Source organism: Phyllobates terribilis, unplaced genomic scaffold (assembly GCF_046119375.1).
Source record: "Phyllobates terribilis strain yellow unplaced genomic scaffold, ASM4611937v1 Scaffold_11__3_contigs__length_659146591, whole genome shotgun sequence".
NCBI classification, from domain to species: domain Eukaryota; kingdom Metazoa; phylum Chordata; class Amphibia; order Anura; family Dendrobatidae; genus Phyllobates; species Phyllobates terribilis.
The window spans coordinates 575,885,017-575,899,072 of record NW_027362771.1 but is presented as its reverse complement, the minus strand read 5'-3'; the positions used below and the strand labels follow the sequence as shown (position 1 = coordinate 575,899,072).

The following is a 14,056-nucleotide window of genomic DNA, read 5'->3' as shown; positions in this document are numbered from 1 at the left end:
TCCGGTAACCATCAATGAGTTTCTTACAATGCTCTGCTGGAATTGTAGACCATTCTTCTTTGGCAAACTGCTCCAGGTCCCTGATATTTGAAGGGTGCCTTCTCCAAACTGCCATTTTGAGATCTCTCCACAGGTGTTCTATAGGATTCAGGTCTGGACTCATTGCTGGCCACCTTAGAAGTCTCCAGTGCTTTCTCTCAAACCATTTTATAGTGCTTTTGGAAGTGTGTTTTGGGTTATTGTTCTGCTGGAAGACCCATGACTTCTGAGGGAGACCCAGCTTTCTCACACTGGGCCCTACATTATGCTGCAAAATTTGTTGGTAGTCTTCAGACTTCATAATGCCATGCACACGGTCAAGCAGTCCAGTGCCAGAGGCAGCAAAGCAACCCCAAAACATCAGGGAACCTCCGCCATGTTTGACTGTAGGGACCGCGTTCTTTTCTTTGAATGCCTCTTTTTTTTTTCCTGTACACTCTATGTTGATGCTTTTTCCAAAAAAGCTCTACTTTTGTCTCATCTGACCGGAGAACATTCTTCCAAAACGTTTTAGGCTTTCTCAGGTAAGTTTTGGCAAACTCCAGCCTGGCTTTTTTATGTCTCGGGGTAAGAAGTGGGGTCTTCCTGGGTATCCTACCATACAGTCCCTTTTCATTCAGATGTCGACGGATAGTACGGGTTGACACTGTCGTACCCTCGGACTGCAGGGCAGCTTGAACTTGTTTGGATGTTAGTCGAGATTCTTTATCCACCATCCGCACAATCTTGCGTTGAAATCTCTCGTCAATTTTTCTTTTCCGTCCACATCTAGGGAGGTTAGCCACAGTGCCATGGGCTTTACACTTCTTGATGACACTGCGCACGGAAGACACAGGAACATTCAGGTCTTTGGAGATGGACTTGTAGCCTTGAGATTGCTCATGCTTCCTCACAATTTGGTTTCTCAAGTCCTCAGGCAGTTCTTTGGTCTTCTTTCTTTTCTCCATGCTCAATGTGGTACACAGAAGGACACAGGACAGAGGTTGAGTCTACTTTAATCCATGTTAACTGGCTGCAAGTGTGATTTAGTTATTGCCAACACCTGTTAGGTGCCACAGGTAAGTTACAGGTGCTGTTAATTACACGAATTAGAGAAGCATCACATGATTTTTCAAAGGGTGCCAATACTTTTGCCCACCCCCTTTTTTAGGTTTGGTGTGGAATTATATCCAATTTGGCTTTAGGACAATTCTTTTTGTGTTTTTTTCATTGAAGACAAATTAAATGAAGAGAATAATACCAACGAATTTGTGATTGCAATCATTTTCAGGAAGAAACTGAGTACTATCTGACAGAATTGCAGGGGTGCCAATACTTTTGGCCAGCACTGTATATATATCTGTGTGTATAAAGATCAAACACCCACTTTTCCAAAAATAAATAAAAAATTAACACATTTGTTATCGCTGGGTACATATATAAAATACTATTTATTATATACGGCGTGCACCAAAACAGAAGAAAGTGTAAATGGCAAATTCTCTGGGATTTTTTTGGTCACCTCCCAAAATATGATGGAATAATAAGAGATAAAAAAAGTCATATAGACCCCAAAATAGTACTGATAGTATATGTGTATATATATACATATCAGAAAATGTAAAACAATACATGAAAAAATTCTATATATACTGTACATATGTGTGTGTATATATATATATATTTATATTTATTTATATGAATATATAATTAGAAAAATACAGGTGCAGCACTAGCAAAGTTATTACAAAAACAATTGGGTGCTAAATACGCCTTACAGGCAAAACCAAACCTCAAGACGTCCAGCAAAGACAAAGGCAGCGCTCCATAGTCCAATATAGGGGGATTTATTGACCCATCACGTCAGGGCAACGTTTCGTTCAAAATGTGAAACTTTTTCCAGCTTGAAAAAGTTTGCCCTATATTGAACAATGGAGTGCTGCTGCCTTTGTCTTTTTTGGATATATATGTATATATAAATATATTTTTATTTCTTCTTTAAATATTATAAATATTAGATATGAACATTTTTTGAAAAATCTAAAAAATGTTAAAGATTATATATATATATATATATATATATATGCACATAATTTTTATTTTTTCTTTAAATATTATAATATATATTTAAATATATGTATATAAAATGATATATATATAATATGTATTTAAATATAGATATGATATGTATATCTATTTTTTTCTTCTTAAACTGAGAAAATACGATTTATTTAAATATATTTATTCAATATATACCGTATATTCCGGCGTATAAGACGACTTTTGAAGACTGAAAAATCTTCTGTCTAGTCTGGGGTCGTCTTATACGCCGGTAATGTTTTTGAACTTTCAGAAATTGACATGCAGGGATACTCTGGGGGTGTTAATAAGCTGCCGTGGCCGTATCCCTGCCATGTCGGAGTTAATATAAGGTGGAGGGAGTTAAAATACGGTGGCGGTAGGTCCAGACAGTCAGCGCTTCTGTGCTGAAACTGACACAGCGCAGCGTATTCCCAGCAGCGGAGACAGACAGAACCTAGCGAACTTTTCTGACACATCGCAGTGTCTTCCCAGCTCCGGACACAGCGCAGGGCTTCTGTGCCGACAGCTTTCACTTGTCACAGAAGCGCTGCGCTGTGTCCGGAGCTGGGAAGTTTTAAACAATCACACAGCCCCATACTGCTTCCCCGCAGCCTCCCACCCCGATCCTCCGTTCCCCTCGCCACCTCCCATCCCGATCGTAAGTTAGAACCGGGCGGGGAGCGCAGCACCAAGGAGCGGGGAGCGAAGGACCCGGGCGGGGAAGCCGGCAGTGAAAAGACTTCACCGCCGGCTTTCCCGTTCTGTGCTGCGCTTTCCCGCCGGTTATTTCAAATGAACAGCTGAGGTATCAGGTGATGCCGATCAGCTGTTCATTTGAAGTCGCCGCGGTGCCCTCAGAGGGTTCATGTGAGTTCATGCTTCACTGCATTGCATGAACTCACATGAACTTTCCCACGGTCTCACAGGTCAGCCTCACCTCCCAGACCCGTCATGATTGGTGTGTGCGGGTGTCTGTGCGTGTGTCTGCGAGTGTGTGTGGGGTGTCTGTGCGATGTCTGCGGGTGTGTGCGGTGTCTGTGAGATGTCTGCGAGTGTGTGCGGGTGTGCGCGGTGTCTGTGCGATGTCTGCGAGTGTGTGCGGGATGCGCCATTTCTGGGGCGGCTGACGGCTGGTGTTTCTAGCCTGGGAGGGGGCCAATATTCATGGCACCCTTCCTGGGCTATTAATATCAGCCCCCAGCTGTCTGCCTAGCCTTTGCTAGCTATTAAAATGGGGGGACCCCACGTCATTTTTTTGGGGGGGTCCCCCATTTTAATAGCTAGTAAAGGCTAGGTATTCAGCTGGGGGCTGATATTAGTAGCCTGGGAAGCTCCGTGGGTATTACCCCCTTCCCAGGCTTCAAACATCTGCCCCAGCTGTCTGCTTAACCTCCGCTAGAGACTAAAATTAAGGGGAACCCCACGCCAATTTTTTTTTAAATAAATCCTTTATTTTAACACTAAATGACAAGTACAGTAACCAACACTATCACTGTACTTCATATATATGTGACTGACATATTTCTATCTATCTAATCTATGTGTGAAGCTCTATTCTTTCTGTTGTAAATTGTCGGGTACCGGTGTATGCCGCTGATGAAAATGGATGATAGTAATGTTGTTGTTGTATGCCTTATGTTTATGAGTGACAGTTTTCCTGCTATATACCTGCATGTCATAAGAATTTAAATTAAAAAAGGACCATGTTAAATTCAAATCTGTTTTTTTTTTAATTTTTACCGGTGTTTGGTATGCGTTGGAAAAGGGGTAGTCCTATACGGTGAATATATCCTAAACTCTATATTTTAACAGGAAAGTAGGGGGGGTCGTCTTATACGCCGGAATATACGGTATATAATTTTAATTTTTTTCTTTAAATGTCTTTGATTTTTTTTCAGTCCCTTCGGGGTTTAACCCTGCGATTGCCTGATATAAGAGACCCGCAGCCGCTCCGTACATCATGGATCGCACCCAGACTGTGGACCGCAGATTTGTGAAACCGGTCTTAGATAAACCTTTCCTCTGGACGGAGCTCCGCCGTTATGGACGGGTCGTGTCTGGAATTACTGCTCAGCTTTATTTTAGTAAATGGAGCTCAGTTGCAATACCACACACAACCTGTGAACCGGAGTGGTGCTGTTTTTGGAAGAAAGCAGCCATGATTTCTAATACAGTACATGTTTGTAAAGCACTTTGGTTTTTTTTGGACAATGAATAGTATTTATTAGGTGAAGTTTTCTGTACTTGTATGTACAAACATAGCGGTGACAGGGGCCTTCACTAGACCCCCGGCTGTCATGGTAACCCATCGGCACCATGCAATCACATTGCAGGAGTGGGTGGGAATTTGGGGGGTCGAGATGGGTGCAGACAAATCACGACCATTTACATGCCGCTGTCAGACATTGTCAGAGGGTTGAACAGCAGCGATCAGAGCTTGCACCGGTGGTTGTCTTTGTTTCCCATAGCAACCAATCACGGTCCGGATTTCATTTCTTACACAGCTCTGGTAAAATGAAAGCTGCTCTGTGATTGGTTGCTATGGACACCAAAGACTTTCATAGCAACTGTTTCTTTCTGGGGTCACACAGACTTTTCTACAGAAAAAATAAATAAATGAAGAAAAACACTAAAAGTGTGTGATAAAAAAACAAAACCGCAAGTGATGGGGGAAGGGGAATCACAGACCCAACCTAAGTTAGAGGACAGACCCCACAGGGAGAGAGGCGTGGTCTCTTTCGATGTACATGGAGCCTTTCAGCTGACTATGATCCGGTCTAATCACCTTAAAGGGGTTGTCCAGGACAGAAATCTTCAAAGTGTTTCCGAGGATAAACGTCTCTATGTCACCAGACTTCCTAATATCCAGCGCTGCCTTCCTGTCGCTTCCTCTGGTCTTTGTTGACAAGTTGCTGGCGAGACATCACAACTACAGAACGTGACCACTGCAGCCAATCACCAGACTGATGCCGACCTCAGTGATTGGCTGTAGTGGTCACAAGTTGTGGCATCACTGCTGCAGCCTCTTGACAGGACGGGAAGCAATGACAGACAGGCAGCTCGGAAGTATCGGGGGGTGAGGAAAACACAGTTTATTATTATTTTCACTGGGCGAGCCTACGGAGATAGAAAACTTAATAATAGAAAAACCCTTTAAAAAGTTGAAAAAATACTCGCCTCCATACTTCATAAACAGCCAGTCACTGTACATCCTATTAGGCCGTACAGATGTGGGATCACTGCAGCCAGTCTATGATCACATTGGTCACTGCTATGGCTAGTGATTGGCTGCAGCGGTTACATTGTAAAATGGTTAAACAAAACTGTCTACACACCTTCTTATAAGAGACAGACTAAATATTATGCATTTTCTTTATGTTGCTGCCATGTTGGCGTTCCATTATGTTGGTCTTGTTGCACATAGTACAGGCTCTTTTTGCACATAGTACAGGCTCTTGTTGCTCTCATGTTATGTGTATGGTCCGAGCGGAAGTGACGGGGAACTGTGCAGAGATGGCGCTCGGCCTTGTGGCTCCAAATGGTATTACTGTGTGACTGCGTAGGTGACCCCTTGAACATCGGATGTTTCCTGCTACTCAGGATCAGTCATAGGGGGCACACAAAGCAGGCGGGAGCTGTGCACATCAGTAGTTATGGTGTGCAGCGTTAGGTCACTTACAGAGGGAACATAACCTCTGTGACTGACCCTGGCAGGTCCAAGGAGGCATTCATCCTATGGGCTTCAGTGAGCGTGCATGTAATATATGGTATCAGTATAGATCCCTTCATACTTCCCAGGTGCAAGAAATGATGTATTTATATAATACAAGGTGTTAGTTGTTGTTAGTTCCACACTGAAATCTTACCACTCCTATGTTTTCCACAGAGCCTGGATAGCTCAGTCAGTAGAGCATCAGACTTTTAATCTGAGGGTCCAGGGTTCAAGTCCCCGTTTGGCTAGAATTGTTATTTAATAAAATTTCATGACATTTTTTTTCAAACAACTGCATGATATGTATGTAAGGTCACCTGCACAGTTTCCCATATTGTGGCATCCATAGGCCACAGATTACACCGTCCCTTTTTGGATCACCTTGGGGAAGACCCGGCTTTATACAGATTTCGGGTAAGTATAAATAACCCGAGGCTGATTCGTTAATTAGTCAGAAGTCACATTGGTCAGTTTTTGGCAAGGAATAGAAAAAAATGTCTGTTCCACACTAGTCCAGAGTTGTGTCCGGAGCCGCCAGCCTGATTTTTATTTTTTTTCTGAACAACTTTTCGAAAGTCACAAACAGAGAACATGGTTTATGGACACATTGAAAACCCATAAAGAACTGTCTAGAAATTTCTGGATGGTGCAAAAACCCGATTAAGTCTGGTATTACTGCTCAGCTCTATTGAAGAGAATAGGGCCTAGCTGCAATACCACAAACAACCTGTTCACAGGGGTGGCGCTGTTTTTTGTAACTCCGAAAAATTGCTATAAACTAGTAGTTGCATTTTTGAGACTGAATCATGTGGTTATAATAGATGTGCTTTCCTATTTTGTGGAGGTGGGAGATCTGACTTGTCTGCAGGCTGACGATGAAAGAAGTGGCCAATCTATTTTTTTTTCTCTCTGTTTTCTAAAAGCCACAACATTTTTATTTCTCCATCCGCGTTGCTGTATGAGAGCTCATCTCTTGCGGGACGAGATTTAGTGTTGTATGATAGCATTCATTTTGCCATAAAATATACTGAATAGTGGGAAAAATTCCAAGTAATGAAAAAGTTTTGATTCCGCCATTGTTATTTGAGTTTTGATTTTTTGGCGTTCAAGTTGCTGTAAAAATGACCTGATAACTTTCTTCTACTTGTCAGTGCGATCATCGTGATGTCACATTTTATATAGTTGTTTTACTGTAAAAAAAAAAAAATCAAACTGCTTTAAATAAAAATATCTTGTTTCAGCCATCATATTCTGAGAGCCATAACTTTTATTTTTTGGGTTGTTAGAGTTGTGCGAGGTCTTGTTTTTTTCGGGGCGAGGTGTAGTCTATATTGTACCATTTTGGGGTCCATATGACTTTCGTATCTGTTTTAATTCCACTTTATTTTGGGAGGTGACATGACCCCTCCCCCAACCTCCCCTGCAATTCTGCCATTTACATTTTTTTTTCTTCGGTTTTGGCTTGTAGCATTTGGGATAAAAATATTTTATTAGTTCAGATATTTAGAAACCCAGCAATACCCAATGTGCTAATTTTTTTACATATTGGTAAAAGGGGAGTGATTTTATTTTTATCAGTCCCCTTTGGGGACTTGGACCTGCGATTGCTTAATACTCACCTCTATACAGGCAGCCTCTGTACATCCTATTCTGGACGCACAGATGGGCATGATCTTATTTTTATCAGTCCCCTTAGGGGACTTAAACCTGCAATTGCTTAATATTCGCCTCCATAAATAGGAATAACGGTATTATATCAGTGCATAAACCCCCTCCCCTCCCCCAGCCTGGGGAGCTTTTCTTTCTGCCATTACAGACTTAGGGGAGGGGCGTTATTAGGATATCCACTCCCAGAATCCTTTGCTCCCACAGCCCCCTAATGACTTTGTCTCTCCTCAGTGTAGACAGAGCCCCAGATCCGGAGGCCGCAGCTCCTCACAGATGGCCTCCAGCTTTGCGCAGTGGCAGTATCATAGCCCATGAGGTTTATCCGAGGCGTAATTATTGCTAGTTGAAAACTTTTCCCAATACCCCGCCATGATGACTTGAAATACAGTCAGCATGGCAATTTTTGACAGTCTCCCAGGAGACTGAATAGGTGGTAAAGAGCAGACTAAGGATGGGTGGTGTGCAAATAGCAATCTGTGAGCTTTGTGGTTGGAGTTTGTCATGTTAGTGCTTTCAGTTGTGCAATGTGGTGGCCATCTTTGTACTCGTGTGGTGGCTCTGATGCTGCCGTCTTTGTACTCCTTATAATACTGTGCGGCCGCCATCTTTGTACTCCTGATAGTACTGTGCGGCTGCCATCTTTGTACTCTTGTGGTGTGTCTGGTGCCGCCATCTTTGTACTCCTGATAATACTGTGCGGCCGTCATCTTTGTACTCTTTTGGTAGCTCTGGTGCCGCCATCTTTGTACTCTTGTGGTAGCTCTGGTGCCGCCATCTTTGTACTCTTGTGGTGGCTCTGATGCCGCCATCTTTGTACTCCTGATAATACTGTGCGGCCGCTATCTTTGTACTCTTGTGGTGTGTCTGGTGCCGCCATCTTTGTACTCCTGATAATACTGTGCGGCCGCCATCTTTGTACTCTTGTGGTAGCTCTGGTGCCGTCATCTTTGCACTCTTGTGGTAGCTCTGGTGCCGCCATCTTTGTACTCCTGATAATACTGTGCGGCCGCCATCTTTGCACTCTTGTGGTAGCTCTGGTGCCGCCATCTTTGTACTCCTGATAATACTGTGCGGCCGCCATCTTTGCACTCTTGTGGTAGCTCTGGTGCCGCCATCTTTGTACTCCTGATAATACTGTGCGACCGCCATCTTTGTACTCTTGTGGTAGCTCTGGTGCCGCCATCTTTGCACTCTTGTGGTAGCTCTGCTGCCGCCATCTTTGTACTCTTGTGGTAGCTCTGGTGCCGCCATCTTTGTACTCTTGTGGTGGTTCTGATGCCGCCATCTTTGTACTCCTGATAATACTGTGCGGCCGCTATCTTTGTACTCTTGTGGTGTGTCTGGTGCCGCCATCTTTGTACTCCTGATAATACTGTGCGGCCGCTATCTTTGTACTCTTGTGGTGTGTCTGGTGCCGCCATCTTTGTACTCCTGATAATACTGTGCGGCCGCCATCTTTGCACTCTTGTGGTAGCTCTGGTGCCGCCATGTTTGCACTCTTGTGGTAGCTCTGGTGCCGCCATCTTTGTACTCTTGTGGTAGCTCTGGTGCCGCAATGTTTGTACTGCTGATAATACTGTGCTGCCGCCATCTTTGTACTCTTGTGGTGGCTCTGGTGCCGCCATGTTTGTACTCCTGATATTACTGTGCGGCCGCCATCTTTGCACTCTTGTGGAGTGTCTGGTGCCGCCATCTTTGTACTCCTGATAATACTGTGCGGCCGCTATCTTTGTACTCTTGTGGTGTGTCTGGTGCCGCCATCTTTGTACTCCTGATAATACTGTGCGGCCGCTATCTTTGTACTCTTGTGGTGTGTCTGGTGCCGCCATCTTTGTACTCCTGATAATACTGTGCGGCCGCTATCTTTGTACTCTTGTGGTGTGTCTGGTGCCGCCATCTTTGTACTCCTGAAAATACTGTGCAGCCGTCATCTTTGTACTCTTGTGGTAGCTCTGGTGCCGCAATCTTTGTACTCCGGATAATACAGTGCGGCCGCCATCTTTGTACTCTTGTGGTGTGTCTGGTGCCACCATCTTTGTACTCCTGGTAATACTGTGCAGCTGCCATCTTTGTACTCTTGTGGTGGCTCTGGTGCCGCCATGTTTGTACTCCTGATAATACTGTGTGGCCTCCATCTTTGTACTCTTGTGTCTGATGCCGCCATATTTGTGCTCATGATTCTGTGTTGTCGCCATATTTGTGCTCCTAGCGATCCCATTCTCAAGTTGTGATTATCACCACACATGTTGTTATTTCTCTGGGAGACCATACAGATTCGATCACTGCCACCAGATGTCAGGGGATGCAACTCAGCTGCCTCTTATGGTCAGGACAATTACACAATAGACTGACGAGTGATGGACGAGGCCACAGCTGCTTCTACTACAAGGCCGGTTATTGAGGAACTCACAGTGAGTGTACGGTATATGCACCTCCAATTCCAACGCATGGAATATATGTATATGTATATATACATATATATATATATATATATATATATATATATATATATATATATATATATATATATATATATATATATATATATATATACCCCCCGTATGGTCACTGCCAGCTCCACAATAACAAAAGGGAGCCACTGCTCGCTGCCACCACCTCTGATTGGACACCCTTTACAGACAGCGTATGGCTTCAGGGTTGCGGTTTACAGAGCCAGAGGAACAGCGATATTAAATTTTATATAGTTAATAAAATATATAAATCCAGAAAGGTAGGCAGTGTTTATAAAAATATACAAAGATGATACAAAAGGGGAACAAAACAATATGGTATATATTCAATTACATAAAATAAAAGGGATAATAAGAGAAAAGTACTAAACCTAATCATGGAAATGAATCAGAGCTTAGTGGAAGAAAGTATTCCTTAGAGCAATAGACAGAATCACAGAGTACTGTGTCTTCCAGAACTGACAAATACCAAAAACCCAAACTTTGCTTTTTATTAGATCAAGGTTACCCGCACATGCCTCCCCTCAGTGAGCTTATATGGGGGCCTGTCATGGGATGTGCTAGGTCTTTTAGAAGTTTATGAGATTTCCAACTTTCAGCATATCTTTGCCCCTGGAGGTCCCAGGTGGGAGATATTATTGTGTTTTCTATCACGATTTTACCTTTCTATAGAGATGAAACATGGCACAGATAGCATCATCCATCGGAATGATATTAAGTTGGAGGGGTTCGGATGGCCTTACCATGATGTGAGTGAATGCATTATGGTTGTCCTTTCGCTACAGCGCTGAAAATATTTCTCCCATAAATATCGGATTGATGCAACCCCAATATTCATCACTGACCACTGGCTCCTGAGTGTCTGAGATAATTCCATGAACAGAGGAAGCCCCTATACTTCTCTGCCTCTGAGCATAAGAATCTTAAGTTTGTTGGCTGGTTCCCATCAGATCCCTAAGGCCACGATCCCACTATCAGTATTTAGTCAGTATTTGGTCAGTATTTTTTCTCAGGAGTAGGAGCCAAAACCAGGTGAGGAACAATCAGAGAAAAGGTATAATAGAAATAAGTGCATAAATTCTGCATTTATCACCCACTCCTGGTTTTGTCTCCCACTCCTGAGAAAAAATACTGACCGAATACTGACCAAATACTGATAGTGGGGACGTGGCCTTAATGTAATTACCTGCTCACAGCAGGAAGTCCCTACTTCAATGTTCAGCTCTTTCTCACTTCCCCAGTTATAATTAATCCCATATGTTCAATGTGAGGGTGATATGTCCCATGTCTGGAGATATCTTTATGGATTTTACAATTTCTCTCTAAGACATCTGTTGCATTATCTCCCTCCACTACCTAGAAATAAAACTACTATTTTTCTGGGCCCATAAACCTTAGATCTATGGAAATCCACAATTATTTTACACCAAATAGTGTAAAATGTAAAGAAACAGTAACAAAAAAATAATAAAATAGAATTTTTGGTTCCGGCATATAAAAAGCGACTGTAACATCATACGTACCCTAAAAAGGTACCGTTAAAAGCTCCTACAGCTCGGCACAAATAATAACGAAATGTGGCCCCACACAGCAACATCGCTGGAAAAATGTTCTCCATCCTCCCTGCTACCAATTCTTCTTAAGGGAGGGGTTTATTAGCATATCCACTCCCAGAATCCTTTGCTCCCACAGCCCCCTAATGACTTTGTCTCTCCTCAGTGTAGACAGAGCCCCAGATCCGGAGGCCGCAGCTCCTCACAGATGGCCTCCAGCTTTGCGCAGTGGCAGTATCATAGCCCATGAGGTTTATCCGAGGCGTGATTATTACTAGTTGAAAACTTTTGCCAATACCTCGCTTTGAGGGCTCGTAATACAGTCAGCATGGCAATTTTTGACAGTCTCCCAGGAGACTGAATAGGTGGTTAAGAGTAGAAAAAGAGCTATTGCTGTTTAACTGGAGTAATTCTATGTACAGTTGTATTGGAGCCGTATGTTACATGTGTCGGGCTGAGAATTATAAGTAACATTTCACTTCCCTGAGGACAAGAGAATCAGCAAAGAATCGTGCGGGATCAATTACAGGATTACTATCTAGTCAGCTGCTTCCCCGGAGATTTCTCCATGTAGTCATGTTGTTGTTTTTTTCTTGTTATGTGGGCATGGTATTGCGGTATTACAGTCACTATTAGTTATTATTTATAAGTGTCTGATAACAGCATCCCTCAGCCAACAATTGATTAAAAGTCCCTTATGGCATTTGCCACCCCCCCCCCCTAATTCATCATAAGTCCCTGTATAGTGTTCTCTTCCACCCCTAGTTCATAATATGTCCTTTATAGCGTCCTCCACCAACCCCAATTCATTATGAGACCCTCTAAGTATCTTCCTCCCACAACTCAATTTATTCTAAGTCCCTTATGGCATCCTACACCACTCCCAATTCATAATAAGTCCCTTGTGGTGTCCTCCCGCACTCTCCTGTTTATTATAAGCCTCTGTATAGCATTCTCCCCAATTCATTATAAGTCCCTGATATCATCCTGTCCCATCCACAAGTCATTACAAGTCCCTGATGGCGTCCTCCCTCCAATTCAATCGTTAAGTCTTATGGGATCATCTCTGCATTGCTGGACAGGTCTGGAATACAGAAGAGACGGTTCCCTTCCAGGACGTAGAAACCAATGGACAGAACGTATAGTGGTGAGTGGTGATAGTCTGTAACCAGAAAGGAGGAGCAGACGGCCGATAATACAGGAGAAAGTCATTGTGTCAGTGATCATGTACAGAAGCCCGGATAGCTCAGTCGGTAGAGCATCAGACTTTTAATCTGAGGGTCCAGGGTTCAAGTCCCTGCTCAGGCAGAAGTTTTTAATAAAGATGAAACCAATAAACGCTATTTCTAAAGGATATAAGAGACCTAGGGAAGGACAAATGATGGCGACTGTTCAAGAAAATATCACGGTTACTGTAATATCCTTGATTCCAGTTAGTTTTGGGTGGTGACCTTGTTTTCCTTAGCTGCACTTTTGGCGCCAACAACAGGCGATCACTGATAATGTTATATATTAACTTGTGAACAGTCTGTATAGAGGGCACTATATGGCGGTATTCAGCAACTATTTAGTATTATAATGTGGTGATGGTATGGCGGTATTTAATCACTATTTTCTGTTATTATGTGCTGATGGTTTGGCGGTTATAAGTCACTATTTGTTATTATATGGTCACAGCATGACAGTATTGCTTCTCTTCTTGCGCCATCATCAGGAAGTTCCTGGTAATGCAATCCTGTAATACATAAGTGAAGGTTTCCCCAGAACGCAGGAGCAGACAGTCTGTATAGCAGGAGGTGGTGACACTATAGTCAGATGGAGGATGAACCCTCTCCCCTCCCCCAGCCTGGGGGGCTTTTCTTTCTTCCATTACAGACTTAGGGGAGGGGTGTTATTAGCATATCCACTCCCAGAATCCTTTGCTCCCACAGCCCCCTAATGACTTTGTCTCTCCTCAGTGTAGACAGAGCCCCAGATCCGGAGGCCGCAGCTCCTCACAGATGGCCTCCAGCTTTGCGCAGTGGCAGTATCATAGCCCATGAGGTTTATCCGAGGCGTGATTATTGGTAATTGAAAACTTTTCCCAATACCCCGCCATGAGGGCTCGTAATACAGTCAGCATGGCAATTTTTGACAGTCTTCCAGGAGACTGAATAGGTGGTTGAGATAGATCTGAATCGTCCATGTGCTGTAGGATCAATATTCTAGAAATTATAACATTTCAGGTATATATCTATGCCAATGAGAACTTGTTCCCTGCAGGAAGAATTATATATATATATATCTGTGTGTATAAAGATCAAACACCCACTTTTCCAAAAATAAATAAAAAATTAACACATTTGTTATCGCTGGGTACATATATAAAATACTATTTATTATATACGGTGTGCACCAAAACAGAAGAAAGTGTAAATGGCAAATTCTCTGGGATTTTTTTGGTCACCTCCCAAAATATGATGGAATAATAAGAGATAAAAAAGTCATATAGACCCCAAAATAGTACTGATAGTATATGTGTATATATATATACATATCAGAAAATGTAAAAC

The 14,056-nt window shown here is 42.9% G+C and overlaps 4 non-coding genes across 4 annotated transcripts; all 4 read left to right on the top strand.

Annotated features, from left to right (window-relative positions):
• Nucleotides 1–7,762: 7,762 nt before the first annotated feature.
• On the top strand, nt 7,763–7,902 carry LOC141167753 (U4 spliceosomal RNA). Its single transcript, XR_012251544.1, has one exon. It is a non-coding gene; the product is annotated as a U4 spliceosomal RNA (small nuclear RNA).
• Nucleotides 7,903–11,721: 3,819 nt separating this feature from the next.
• On the top strand, nt 11,722–11,861 carry LOC141168517 (U4 spliceosomal RNA). Its single transcript, XR_012252251.1, has one exon. It is a non-coding gene; the product is annotated as a U4 spliceosomal RNA (small nuclear RNA).
• An 878-nt stretch (nt 11,862–12,739) lies between these two features.
• On the top strand, nt 12,740–12,812 carry TRNAK-UUU (transfer RNA lysine (anticodon UUU)). The gene has a single exon. It is a non-coding gene; the product is annotated as a tRNA-Lys (tRNA).
• Nucleotides 12,813–13,513: 701 nt separating this feature from the next.
• LOC141168463 (U4 spliceosomal RNA) lies at nt 13,514–13,653 on the top strand. The gene has a single exon (XR_012252201.1). It is a non-coding gene; the product is annotated as a U4 spliceosomal RNA (small nuclear RNA).
• Nucleotides 13,654–14,056: the final 403 nt, after the last annotated feature.